The sequence below is a fragment of the Chiloscyllium punctatum genome, chromosome 20 (genome assembly GCF_047496795.1).
Source record: "Chiloscyllium punctatum isolate Juve2018m chromosome 20, sChiPun1.3, whole genome shotgun sequence".
NCBI classification, from domain to species: domain Eukaryota; kingdom Metazoa; phylum Chordata; class Chondrichthyes; order Orectolobiformes; family Hemiscylliidae; genus Chiloscyllium; species Chiloscyllium punctatum.
In genome coordinates this window covers 46,524,815-46,539,362 of record NC_092758.1, presented here as the reverse complement: position 1 = coordinate 46,539,362, position 14,548 = coordinate 46,524,815, and the positions used below count along the sequence as shown (strand labels likewise).

At 47.8% G+C, this 14,548-nt stretch overlaps 1 protein-coding gene across 5 annotated transcripts in view; it reads right to left on the bottom strand.

The window, feature by feature from the left end:
* LOC140492103 (protein phosphatase 3 catalytic subunit alpha-like) overlaps nt 1-14,548 on the bottom strand; it is a 426,658-nt gene that overhangs the window by 235,206 nt on the left and 176,904 nt on the right. The gene's annotated exons all lie outside the window — the stretch shown is intronic.

Here is a 14,548-nt window from a genome sequence, read left to right as displayed (position 1 = left end):
TTTCATTCTGGGAGATAATACTGTTTCTCATAGGCTCACAGCCACCAGGATAGAGATGAATTCAATGCTACACCCTTCTTAAAGGTCCACATGTTTCTGCAGATCAGCAATCAAAACACCAAGCAGCCTTAAGAGTGTCAGTTGTTAAAAGGGCTGACAGATCTTTGGAGACATCCACGCAGGTTCTTTTGATGAAGCTGATTCCTGCTCTATCCATCGACAAAGAAGCAATTAGCGAGTTTTGATAAGATTTGTAGCTCAGGCTAGGTTCTGGATGTAGGTTTACTCGCTGAGCTGGGAGGTTCATTTCCAAATGTTTCATCACCCTACTAGGTAGCATCTTCAGTGGGCCTCAGGCAAAGCAGTGTACATGATTCCTGCTTTCTCTTTATATGTTTGGGTTTATTTGGGTTGGTAATGTCATTTCCTGTGGTGATGTCATTTCCTGTTCTTTATTTCAGGGAGTGATAGATGGGGTCTAACTCAATGTGTTTGTTGATAGAATTCCTGTTGGAATGCCATGCTTCTATAAATTCTCATGTGTGTCTCTGTTTGGCTTGTCCTAGGATGGATGTGTTGTCCCAGTCGAAATGGCGTCCGTCCTTATCTTTATGTAAGGATACTAGTGAGAAAGGGTCATGTCGTTTTGTGCCTAGCTGGTCTTCATGTATCCTGATGGCTAGTTTTCTGCCTGTTTGTCCAATGTAGTGTTTGTTACAGTTCTTGCACAGTATTTTGTAAATGACATTAGTTTTGCTTGTTGTCTGTATAGGATCTTTCAAGTTCATTAGCTGCTGTTTAAGTGTTTTGGTGGGTTTATCGGTTACCATGATACCAAGGGGTCTGAAATGACCGCCAGACCACTCAGACTCCTTGGCATCATGGGAGCCGACAAACCCATCAACACACTAAAACAGCAGCTAATGAACTTGAAAGACCCTATACAGTTATCAAGCAAAACTAATGTCATTTTCAAAATATTGTGCAAGAACTGTAACACACACTATATTGGACAAACAGGCAGAAAACTAGCCACCAGGATACATGAACAACAACTAGCCACAAAATGACATGACCCTCTCTCACTAGTATCCTTACATAAGATAAGAAAGGACACCACTTCAACTGGGACAATACATCTATCCTAGGACAAGCCAAACAGAAACAATGATGAGAATTCCTAGAAGTATGGCATTCCAACAGGAACTTTATCAACAAACACATCGAGTTAGACCCTATCTACCACCCCATGGGAAAAAGAACAAGAAATGGCATCACCACAGGAAATGACATAACCAACCCAAAGAAACCCAAACATATAAATAGAAAGCAGGAATCATGCACACTGCTTTGCTTGAGGCCCAATGAAGATGTTACCTAGTAGGGTGATGAAACGTCTGGAAATGAACCTCCCAGCTCAGCGAGCCAACCTACATCCAAAGATGCAATTATTTTTAATCAAAGGTACCTGCCATCCAGGCTCCCTTTGAACCATACTCTTGCTTTTGGCAAATGAAACTAAAGGGTTTGCTATCACTGCTCCCTCAGTACAGTTTTAGGATAAAACAGCAGATTATGATCACAGTTAAACAACTGGAGCTCAAAAGGACCATGACACTGTTAGGCAGCATTCTACAATTTAGTGCTGAAGTTACCCAGTTAAGGGCAAGAGGCCAGTGAGTAAACCCATGACCACGTATAATTGTTAAAAATCACACAACAGGTTGTATTCCAACAGGTTGATTTAGAAGCACTAACTTTTTGAGTGCTGCTCGTTGATCTGGCGGTGGTAGTGTGTAAGATCATAAGGCTACAGATTCTGTGTCTTATGATCTTATACTCTACAACCACCCGATGAAGGAACAGTACTCCGAAAGCTAGTGTTTCCAAATAAACCTGCTAGCCTAAAACTGGTGTTGGGTGTTTTTTAAATTTGTCCATCCCAGTCCAACACCTGCTCTTCCACACCTTTTATTGTCTACTGCCAGATTTTTGATAGTTGGATGAAGTTAAAATCCAGCTCAATATTTTTATGTTACACTTGAAGCGTACTGCCGGTTTCATTATTTTAACTGTTAATCTACTTTTGTCCTGAAGATTAACGTGAATTGTTCAATCCATAATATTTTAATGTTACTAGCAAGGCTGGATGGGCAACAGTCACTAATATTGCAAACCAGAGAGCCCATAGTTAACTCAGGCAAATTGCAAAGGTCAAAAGTGGGTGTTTGATAATTATTGCACAGTTCAAATTCCTTCACAGTTCCTCAGATAATGAAGCAGTTCCACATGCATCAAGACAGGGACAACATTCAAGTTGAGGCTTATAAGTCGAAGAGGTAGCATTCATGTCATACACAGGTCTCAGAGAGAGCCTCGTCACCTCATCTTAACATTGAATGGTTGAAATCTCCCAAAAGCAACAACCAGGGGGTCCCTAATGGCCAGAAACTCATTGGACCAGTGACATAAACTTGTACCAACTTGAGTAGGTCAGAAGCTAAGTATTCAGTGATGTGTGACTCATCTCTTGTCTACCCAAAGTCTCACAGAAACCTGCAAGGCACCCAGATCAATACACTAAGAAAGCTTGGTATCATCTGGGTCAAAGTCATCCTCTTTTTCCATCACCAACATATCATTGCTAGTGCGTGTACAGGAATGAGTTGCAACTGTTTGATTGGCAATAACTTCAAAATGGACAAGCCATACATCTAGAAGTATCAGGGCAACACGCAACCTGGAACACCACTAACTACAATGACCAGTTCAAGTGACGCACCATCCCAGCTTAAACACATCACTTTCCCCTCATTTTATTTGGTTAAAATTCTAGAACTTCCAATCTCTTTCAGCTTGTAGACTGCAGTAGGTCAAACGACAATCACAATCTTCTGAAAGGCAGGTAGGGATGAGCAATACATGCTAATCTAAACCTGCACCAATCATATCCCAAGAAAGAAAAGAAAAACTTCACAGTAGCAAAATGCTATAGGAATCATATGATGTATGGAATGATATAGATTTATTTCTAGTTCTAGTACACGGTGCTGGATAGTTACTCAAAGCCAGAAAGAGAGGAAGGTTGGATCGTGCAGGTGGTTCGAGAAGAAAAACATTTAGACTAGAAACACAAAATTAAAGATTTCTTTCACATCCTGTCAAATTTAATAGCAGGATGACCAGTAAAGGCTTGTGGCAAGTTTCCTGCCTGACAACTATCCAGTTTGACAGACGTGTTAGGCTGGATGCCACTTTTCTGCTCCAATCTGGACAACCAGAAAGGCAAAAAAGAACTCAGGATGCAGCCCTCCTTCCCTCTTTTTAACAATTTCTATTCCTGCATTTCAGCAGGTAGCACTACATTTAAAATAAAGTAAAAGGAGATACATAGCCTCCTTGAAAGATTATGAATCCATGCCATCTTGACCATGGCCTTCAAGCACATTCACGTTGTGAACAATGTACAAACCAACTTTAACATCAATTAAAATGCCTGTTAAGATAATTATTGGAACACTCAATATGTCCTTAACATTAAAATATTATTGGTGGTCATGGGGGAAAAGATCTGCTACCTTGCAGCATGACCACATACAAACAACATGTGAAGCACAGAGATCAAGCCTGCCAACACACACAGAACACACCCACAATGCCCCAGTCTCGGCCAAACAGGCTAACAGAGAAACCAGACATGGCCAAGCTACTCCCAGGCGAGAGAATACACTTCCCAAATAGCCTTCCCAGTAAGCTCCCAGCCCCTATTAGCACTGTGGTCCCACCACCGTAAGGGCAGGCTCATTTCCCATTCAAACCAATACCACAAAAACAAAGAGGCAGACCTAAAGGCCCAGAAGACTTTGCGCGCAGGAGGAACAGAACGGACAGACCTGGATTCCAGGAAAAGGGATATTTGCACATATTCATGCGGACGGGAAATACAATAAAGAATCTTCAAGACATTCTCACCTACTCACAGAGATGGCTGGAATCTCCTGTGTTAATTGCAAATGAATTGCTACTGCTGGACACTTGATTAATATCCGTTCAGTTTGTTCTTGTTTTAATCCCTCTATAATTATCACCATTATACTGTAACTGCTTTACCATTTATCACCTTTGTGTTGTAACCTTATGAAACCTACCGGCACCTTCCGCTCGGGGAAGAGAATTCTGGCCGCCTGTGCGGAGAATCAGGATTAGTGGTGCTGGAAGAGCACAGCAGTTCAGGCAGTATCCAAGTAGCTTCGAAATCGACGTTTTGGGCAAAAGCCCTTCATCAGGAATAAAGGCACTGCCTGAACTTGGATGCTGCCTGAACTGCTGTGCTCTTCCAGCACCACTAATCCAGATTCTGGTTTCCAGCATCTGCAGTCATTATTTTTACCTGTGCAGAGAATCAGTTCTGTGTCAGCCTGGTCAATTTCTCTTCTGTGATATCATTTTATTTTTAATAAACCGCTTGTCAAGTTTCGCCGCGATTCTTGTTTGTGGTCTCTGAATCATTGGGCTGAATTTCTCTGACAGTTTGGCGTAGTCAGCAGGCCCTTTCTATCAACATTTGAGTGGGAGCAGCGGCCGAGGAAAAGCGAACCCGGGATACTACAGCTAAGGTAAGACAGTTTGTTTCAAAATTACTTACCTGTAGCGGACAGCGGAAGTGAGGTTGGAGCGCATAGCTGGGCGGGAAGGTAAGTGATTAGTATTTGAGTGGGTGTGTTCTAGACCCCAGGTCCTACTTTCGTAGGGCCTCCTCTAACCTAACTTTAAAGTCCACAGGTTATTGACTCAGTGTTCTTGTTTTTGGAGACAAAGTGTACAGTCATGGCAGCGCAGGCGGTGGAATGTTCCTCCTGCAGGATGTTTGAGGTAGGGGTGACCACCGATACTCCTGCCGACTTCGTCTGCAGGAAATGCAGTCAGATCCTGATCCTCACCGAACGAGTTAGGGAACTGGAACTGGAGCTGGATGAGCTGAGGATTATTCGAGAGGCTGAGACAGTGATCGATAGAAGCTACAGGGACATAGTTACGCCGGAGAACAGAGGTAGCTGGGTAACAGTTAGAGGTGGGAAGGGGAAGAAGCAGGCAGTGCAGGGTTCCCCCATGGTCGTTCCCCTAAAAAATAAGTATACAGCTTTGGAAACTGTTGGGGGGGACAGCCTTGCAGGTGTAAGCTGCAGTGAAGGGGTCTGTGGCTCTGAGACTCAGAAGGGAAAGGGGGAGAAGAGGAGAGCGCTAGTTATAGGGCACTCTCTAGTTAGAGGGACGGACAGGCGGTTCTGTGGACATGGGCGAGACTCTCGGATGGTTTGTTGCCTCCCGGGTGCTAGGGTCCGAGAATCCTTAAGGGGGAGGGTGTGCAGCCAGAAGTCGTGGTACACATTGGCACCAACGACATAGGTAGGAAGAGGGGTGGGGAGGTCATTCAAGAGCTCAAGGAGTTAGGCTGGAAGCTAAAAGCTAGGACAGACAGAGTCGTCATCTCTGGGTTGTTGCCGGTGCCACGTGACAGAGAGGCAAAGAATAGGGAGAGAGTGCAGTTGAACACGTGGCTGCAAGGATGGTGTAGGAGGGAGGGCTTCCAATATTTGGACAATTGGACTGCATTCTGGGGAAGGTGGGACCTGTATAAACAGGATGGGTTGCACCTGAACCAGAAGGGCACCAATATCCTGGGGGGTAGGTTTGCTAGCACTCTTCGGGGGGGTTTAAACTAATTTGGCAGGGGGATGGGATCCGGACATGTAGTCCAGCAAGTAAGCTAGCTGTGTGTCAGGATGCCCAAGACTGTAGGGAGGCTGTGGAGAAGGTAGCACTGACAGGGACTACTTGCGGACACAGAGATGGGCTCAAGTGCGTATACTTCAACACAAGGAGTATCAGAAATAAGGTGGGTGAATTTAAGGCGTGGATCGGTACCTGGGACTATGATGTTGTGGCCATCACGGAAACATGGATAGATGAGGGACAGGAATGGCTATTGGAGGTTCCTGGTTACAGATGTTTCAGTAAGATTAGGGAGGGTGGTAAAAAAGGAGGAGGGGTGGCATTGCTAATTAGAAATGGTATAACGGCTGCAGAAAGGAAGTTTGAGGGGGATCTGCCTCTGGAGGTAGTATGGGCTGATGTCAGAAATAGGAAAGGTGCAGTCACCTTGTTGGGTGTTTATTATAGGCCCCCCAATAGCAGCAGTGATGTGGAGAAACAGATTGGGAAACAGATTTTGGAAAGGTGCAGAAGCCACAGGGTCGTAGTCATGGGCGACTTCAACTTCCCAAATATTGATTGGAAGGTCTTTAGATCAAGTAGATTGGATGGGGCGGTGTTTGTGCAGTGTGTCCAGGAAGCTTTTCTAACGCAGTATGTAGAGTGTCCAACCAGAGGGGAGGCCATATTGGATTTGGTACTCGGTAATGAACCGGGACAAGTGGTGGGCTTGTTAGTGGGTGAACATTTTGGTGATGGTGACCACAATTCTGTGACTTTCACCTTGGTTATGGAGAGAGATAGATGCGCACAACAAGGAAGATTTTACAATTGGGGGAAGGGAAATTACAATGCTGTAAGACAGGATTTGAGGAGCATACGTTGGGAGCATAGGCTGTCAGGGAAGGATGTGGTGGAAATGTGGAACTTTTTCAAGGAGCAGATACGACGTGTCCTTGATATGTATGTACCGATCAGGCAGGAAAGAAATGGTTGTGTGAGGGAGCCTTGGTTGACGAGGGAGGTTGAATGTCTAGTAAAGAGGAAGAAGGAGGCTTACATAAGGTTGAGGAAACAGGGTTCAGACAGAGCAGTGGAGGGATACAGGATACCCAGAAGGGACCTGAAGAAAGGGATTAGGAGAGCTAAGAGAGGGCATGAAAAATCCTTGGCGGATAGGATCAAGGATAACCCCAAGGCATTCTATGCGTATGTGAGAAACCTGAGAATGACGAGAACGAGGGTAGGTCCGATCAAGGACAGTAGTGGGAGACTGTGTATTGAGTCGGAAGAGATAGGAGAGGTCTTGAACAAGTACTTCTCTTCAGTATTTACGAACGAGAGGGACCGTATTGTTGAAGACGAGAGTGTGAAACGGACTGATAAGCTAGAAGAGATACCTGTTAGGAAGGAAGATGTGTTGGACATTTTGAACAACTTGAGGATAGACAAGTCCCCCGGGCCTGACGGGATATATCCTAGGATTATGTGGGAAGCAAGAGAGGAAATTGCAGTACCGTTGGCAATGATCTTCTCGTCTTCACTGGCAACGGGGGTGGTACCAGGGGACTGGAGAGTAGCGAATGTTGTGCCCCTGTTCAAAAAAGGGAATAGGGATAACCCCGGGAATTACAGGCCAGTTAGTCTTACTTCTGTGGTAGGCAAAGTAATGGAAAGGGTACTGAGGGATAGGATTTACGAGTATCTGGAAAGACACTGCTTGATTAGGGACAGCCAGCACGGATTTGTGAAGGGTAGGTCTTGCCTTACAAGTCTTATTGAATTCTTCGAGGAGGTGACCAAGCATGTGGATGAGGGTAGAGCAGTGGATGTAGTGTACATGGATTTTAGTAAGGCATTTGATAAGGTTCCCCATGGTAGGCTTATGCAGAAAGTCAGGAGGCATGGGATAGAGGGAAATTTGGCCAATTGGATAGAAAACTGGCTAACCGGTCGAAGGCAGAGAGTGGTGGTAGATGGTAAATATTCAGCCTGGAGCCCAGTTACAAGTGGAGTTCCGCAGGGATCAGTTCTGGGTCCTCTGCTGTTTGTAATTTTTATTAATGACTTAGATGAGGGAGTCGAAGGGTGGGTCAGTAAATTTGCAGATGATACGAAGATAGGTGGAGTTGTGGACATTGAGGAGGGCTGTTGTCGGCTGCAGAGGGACTTAGATATGATGCAGAGCTGGGCTGAGGAGTGGCAGATGGAGTTCAACCCTGCCAAGTGTGAGGTTGTCCATTTTGGAAGAACAAATAAGAATGCGGAATACAGGGTTAATGGTAGGGTTCTTAGTCAGGTGGAGGAACAGAGGGATCTTGGGGTCTATGTACATAGATCTTTGAAGGTTGCCACTCAGGTGGATAGAGTTTGTAAGAAGGCCTATGGAGTATTATCGTTCATTAGCAGAGGGATTGAATTCAAGAGTCGTGAAGTGATGTTGCAGCTGTACAGGACTTTGGTTAGGCCACAGTTGGAGTACTGTGTGCAGTTCTGGTCGCCTCACTTTAGGAAAGATGTGGAAGCTTTGGAGAGGGTGCAGAGAAGATTTACCAGGATGTTGCCTGGAATGGAGAGTAGGTCGTACGAGGATAGTTTGAGAGTTCTCGGCCTTTTCTCGTTGGAATGGCGAAGGATGAGGGGTGACTTGATAGAGGTTTATAAGATGATCAGAGGAATAGATAGAGTAGACAGTCAGAAACTTTTTCCCCGGGTACAACAGAGTGTTACAAGGGGACATAAATTTAAGGTGAAGGGTGGAAGGTATAGGGGAGATGTCAGGGGTGGGTTCTTTACTCAGAGAGTGGTGGGGGCATGGAATGCGCTGCCCGTGGGAGTGGTAGAGTCAGAATCATTGGCGACCTTTAAGTGGCATTTGGATAGGTACATGGATGGGTGCTTAATCTAGGTTAGAAGTTTGGCACCACATCGTGGGCCGAAGGGCCTGTTCTGTGCTGTATTGTTCTATGTTCTATGTTCTATCAACAGTGTAAGTGAACCTGACTTTTCATCTTGTGCTCAATTCAGAACCGGCAAGCTAGCTTTGCTCCAGCGGGTCATACCTACAACAAGTTGGGCAGATGGGGGGGTGGGGGAGTAGCCACAATTCTGATCTACTGCGGCAGCATTTTTGGCACTGAGCTGTTTTCCCTGCTGGAGTGAAGCAGGCTAAATTATACCCCAAATGGTGCCCATTTACGCAGATGCACAATCAGAACTGAGCCTGACAGCCCCGTGCCTGATCCAACGGGGGGACAGACGGACCTGCAGGACTTCCCAGTGAGACAGAAGGAAAGACCGTCCATCAAATCCTTGCTTAAAAGAGCTAAAGAACGGGAAAAATGACAAGGGCAGCAGCTGATGGCCTGTTTGTTTGTCTTGTGGGGTTTTTTTTTACCTGCATGTTTGTGGTTTTCAAGTGTTTATTTTGCAGTTTGTAAATATGTCCATGGTCTGTCACTGCATGCCCGAGTAGTTTTGGGAGCATTCTTCTGGTCAATTTCAGTCTCTGGCTTGCGCTTGTACACTGTGTGATACTACGGCTAAAAGGTTGTTGACATTACGATCGACAATTAACCTGTCCTGCGTTTGATTGTTTATTTAACTAGTGGTGACTGACAGCTGTACTGTCTGGAGGCAGGTGAATTTGCTGAATTCCTTGAAATCCACGTTCGCAGCCTGCAAGCTCGACTCAGAAACCGTTTCACAGTACGGGAGCACGACAGTCCACTCTCTGCCGGGAGGTACCACTCGCGGGTACGTTGCTGCCCCAGTAGCGCGGGGAGAACGGTTCACGAACGCCAATCCTGGACAACAAGACACTTGGGAGGCACGGTATATACGTTACCTTCAAGACAAAGATAGGAGATCCTCTTGTAACACCTGGGTCCCCAGCAGACACAGTGCTCAAGGAGACAGAGGACAGCCGATACATTATCCCCTTCACTGGGGGGGACATGTACACCTGGGTCTGACTGAAACTGGTGATATGGGGAGGAGGGGTCCTTTAAATTTGAAAAAAATTGACTATTGAAGCATGGCCATTGCGGGAGGGAAGGGGAACCCCTCCTGTGACACTGCCTACATGTTAGTGTCTGGGAAAATTCAGAAATTGCGAGCCAGCACCAGCCCCTTAAAGTGAAAGATCACTGCCAGACCCCCGTAAAACGGAGCCCTCCCTCCCCACAATGCCCAGTCTTGAAGGGCTTTTGCCCGAAACGTCGATTTCGCTGCTCGTTGGATGCTGCTTGAACTGCTGTGCTCTTTCAGCACCACTAATCCAGTATTTGCTTTCCAGTATCTGCAGTCATTGTTTTTACCCCGCCGCCCAATACCCCGCAGTACCCCAAACTGCCCCTACCACCATCGGAATCAGACCTGCTGCATTAGCCGACACCTAATCCTGGGAGGGGTCGCAGCGGGACACAGCAGCCTGATACACCACCACCGCCAGACACCACCAAAAACTGAACTGCTGCTACTACCTAAAAACACAGGGCACAGACCATCAACTGCACTGCCTCATGATCGGCTCCACTCCGATGCATAAGCCCTGGACCCATGCGGAAGTCTGGACCATGCTGCAGGATGCCCCAGACTCCTTAAAAAAGGTCCAATGCCATTCCACAATTGACGACTGCAAACTTCAGCCATCTACAATTGCCTGCCCTAAGACATACAAAGGTAAAAACAATGACTGCAGATGCTGAAAACCAAATACTGGATTAGTGGTGCTGGAAGAGCACAGCAGTTCAGGCAGCATCCAACGAGCAGCGAAATCAACGTTTCGGGCAAAAGCCCTTCATCAGGAACATCATACAAACCCTGCTGCAACTTGCAAATGGATCCCACTGGGGAACTGTTCGTTCCACCATAGAATTCCCTACCCGACCCTGGGACTCCGCCTCAGACTGTGAGCGGGGGCTCGACAATATTGTAATAGAGGCCATAGAAAACCAGTGCAAGGCAGCATGCAGATTTTGGTGCTGTAACCCGGTGTAGATGAATCCCAACCAGACTTCATAGCCCGCTTCAAAGAAGTCTGGGATTGTTCAGCAGGCATCCAGTTATTGGAAAACCAACCCTTGTAAACTGCCCAAATATATAAGTCACACAACTTGACCTGGCAACAGCAGAATGGGGGGGACACGTTAACGACATTGAACAAACTGGACAGAAATGAGTTGCTGGGCGGAAGTGAGGACTGCAGATGCTGGAGATCAGAGTGGTGCTGGAAAAGCACAGCAGGTCAGGCAGCATCCGAGAAGCAGGTAAATCGACGTTTAGGGCAAAAAGCCCTTCATCAGAAAAGAGGCAGAGTGCCTGAAGGGTGGAGAGATAAATGAGAAGGGGTGGGGGTGGGGAGAAGTAGCATAGAGTACAATAGGTGAGTGGGGGTGGGGATGAAGGTGATAGGTCAGGGAGGAGGGTGGGGGAAGGTAGCAAAGAGTACAATGGGTGAATGGGGGTGGGATGAAGGTAATAGGTCAGAGAGGAGGGTGGAGTGGATAGGTAGAAAGGAAGATAGGCAGGTAGGACAAGTCATGGGGACAGTGCTGAGCTGGAAGTTTGGAACTGGTGTGAGGTGGGGCAAGGGGAAATGAGGAAACTGGTGAAGTCCACATTGATGCCCTGGGGTTGAAGTGTTCCGAGGCGGAAGATGAGGCATTCTTCCTCCAGGCGTCGGGTGGTGAGGGAGCGGCAGTGGAGGAGGCCCAGGACCTCCATGTCCTCGGCTGAATGGGAGGGGGAGTTGAAACGTTGGGCCACGAGGCGGTGTGGTTAATTGTTGCGGGTGTCCCAGAGATGTTCCCTAAAGCACTCTGCTAGGAGGCGTCCAGTCTCCCCAATGTAGAGGAGACCGCATCAGGAGCAACAGATACAATAAATGATATTGGTGGATATGCAGGTAAAGCTTTATTGGATGTGGAAGGCTCCTTTGGGACCTTGGATGGAGGTAAGGGAGGAGGCGTGGGTGCAGGTTTTACAATACCTGCCAGGACGGGAGAGTGGGTTGTTGGGGGTGTGGACCTGACCAGGTAGTCACAGAGGGAACGGTCTTTGTGGAAGGTGGAAAGGGAATGTAGGTCAGGAGCTAGGCATGGTCACCCAGCCACCCCACACCTCCCCAGCACACCCCACCTCCCTCCCACCCCCAGCAATGCAACAGACCACTGCCCCCTAGTGGTAGCCCTGACAGGCTGCATACACTATGACTGACCCCCTTTTTCTGCACCCAAGAACCCAACTAGGGCTGCCACGGGAGAGAAGCTCCGCAGGCGGTTTCAATATATCTCTCCCACTCCCCGTCCGAAAATCCTGTGATGCATGTCGAAATTGGGGGAACAGCTCATTTCTTTCCTGGTGGACTCCGGGCCCACCCATTCGTCTGCACCTCCCTCAGCGGAATTTACCCTGAGCTCGAAAATTGTATGAACCGTGGGAGTTTCGGGAGTACTCATGGTGCAGCCACTTTCCATCCCATGCAGTTCAGCATAGGGCCTGCCACGGTCCCAGACGCTGCCATCATCTCTACTTCCTGAGTCGCCAGACACTGTGCAAGTTAAATGCCAGCATCCACTGCTCTCCCCAAGGACTTATGCTTGAGATCCCAGATGCACACTACTCCATGCTGTGGGCAGCCATCTCCCGCAGCCCGAGCCTCCTGACCAGGCAAACTCTCGCTATGCCTGGTTGTGCCTGCCAGAACCTACCCCGCCCTTCTTGACTCTCTCCTCTCCTGGCTATCAACCACCCCTTCATCCCCCACATTATCCTTCTTCTAGTGGATAATTTGACAGGCCGCTTTGTCTGTCTGTTCACTGTGCAGCTTCTGGCCTGTAGGAACCAGCAGCAACATATGCTGTACTCGCGAACTCACATCTCGAGCTCACCTCCCCAATAACGATCACTGGCAGTTACTTTTGTCGGACCACAGGGTGTTGCAGCAGAAGTACAACTCAGCGTAGAGCAGGCTACACTGGCCTGCAACAACCCAACTGCGGTTCCACATGTTCCTTGATTGTTAAGAGCCCATGGCTCCCCAAAGATCTAGGAACCATGACAGTGCAGCTCATGCAACTACCACTATATTTCACACCCCTTGGGCAAGACACAGACCTCTTAGTAGAGGTTGCATAGATTAGACAAGATGAGTTCTGCATGCACTGCACTCATGCATTACTACAAGCTACTTTTACAAAACAGAGCCTAGGCGCTGCCCCCTACAAAAGCCCCCTCTTATTAGCTGATCTCCCAAACTCACTGTGGGCACAGCATTCAAACCATGCAGGCCAGGTAATGTCGGCCCCACAACATACAGTTACACTTGGACAGGGAGCCATCCTACCATCAATACCACAACACCAGTTATCACCCACAGCAGTAGAGGGAATCAAACCAGGTATTGAGTCACTTCTGTAACAGGGAATCCTAGTGCTCACATGCAGCCCATGCAACATGCCTATCGTACCTATCCCAAAGCCTAGGAGAGCAGGAAAATGGCAATTTATGCAAGACTTAGGACTGTTAATGCCACTTTTATTTCCTGCTCCCCAGTAGTCCCAGACACAAACGCTATCCTGACCAGTATCCCTGCCTCTGTCACCTGCTTCTCTGTAATCGACCTATGCGCAGCCTTCTTCTCGATTAAATTGTCCCCTGAGAGCCAATACCTTTTTGCTTTTACATACGGTGGCTGCCAATATACATGGACCCGACTTCCCAAAAGGTATCCAGAGAGCCGCAGAGTTTATGCCACTGCACTACACTGCGCCATGCCACAGCACCCTCCTCCAGTCTGCAGATGACCTGCTATTGGCTTCCACCTCCACTGCTGCATGCGTACAGGATATGGTGGCCTTGCTCCACTGTCTGGCACAGGGTGTCTACCGAGAAATTGCAGTTCTGTCAGCAAAAGGTCCAACACCTGGGGTACGACCTTTTGCATGGCCTCAGAGCACTGTCCAAGGAGTATGTGGCAGCCATCACCCAACTTCCCCCACCTGCCACAAGGACTCAGTTGCAAGCTTCTCTGGGGATGGTAAACTACTGCAGACACTGGATCCCTGATTACCATGTCATTGATGCACCCCTGCGGGGGGTAACTTCGCCTAAACATCCAGCCAATGTGAGGTGGATGTCCAGAATGGAATGGGCATTCACTGAACTGAAGCAACAACTAATTTCCGCTCCTGCTCTGGGAATCCCAAACTACTCACAACCCCTCTATCTTTATGTAACCGAGTCAGAAGGGTTCGCATCCGGTATTTTAACGCAGCTTCATGGCATCTCCATCGCCCTGTTGCCTTTTATTCTGTACGTTTCCCACCTGTTGGGAGGGGAATGCCAGCAGGTTTGCACGTGGTGGCAGCAGCTACAGGAACAGTGGAAAAGGCCACCCCCATTGTACTGGATCACCTGTGCACTATTTTGGTCCCACATTCGGTCTTCTTGCTGCTCAATTCAGCAGCAACCCACCATTTTACTGCAACTCGGAGAACTGGTGATGATGTCACTTTGCTATCTAAGGCAAATCTCTCCCTACAGAGCGCTCCAGTCGTGAACACCGCCACCCTACAGCCGCTCACCCAGCACGATCCTGCGGACGACCATGACTGTTTTAGACCTGATTCAGCATGTTGTTACACAACGTGAGACACCATTAGAAAACCCTGACTTAATGCTTTACACCAACAACTCTTCCTTCTGGCCATCAGACCAATGCACATTAGCAGGATATGCCACCTGCACCTCCTTCACCACCCTTGAATCAGCTGCATTACCAGACGGGACATCTGCACAAGCTGCAGAGCACTTTGCTCTCACCAGAGCCTGC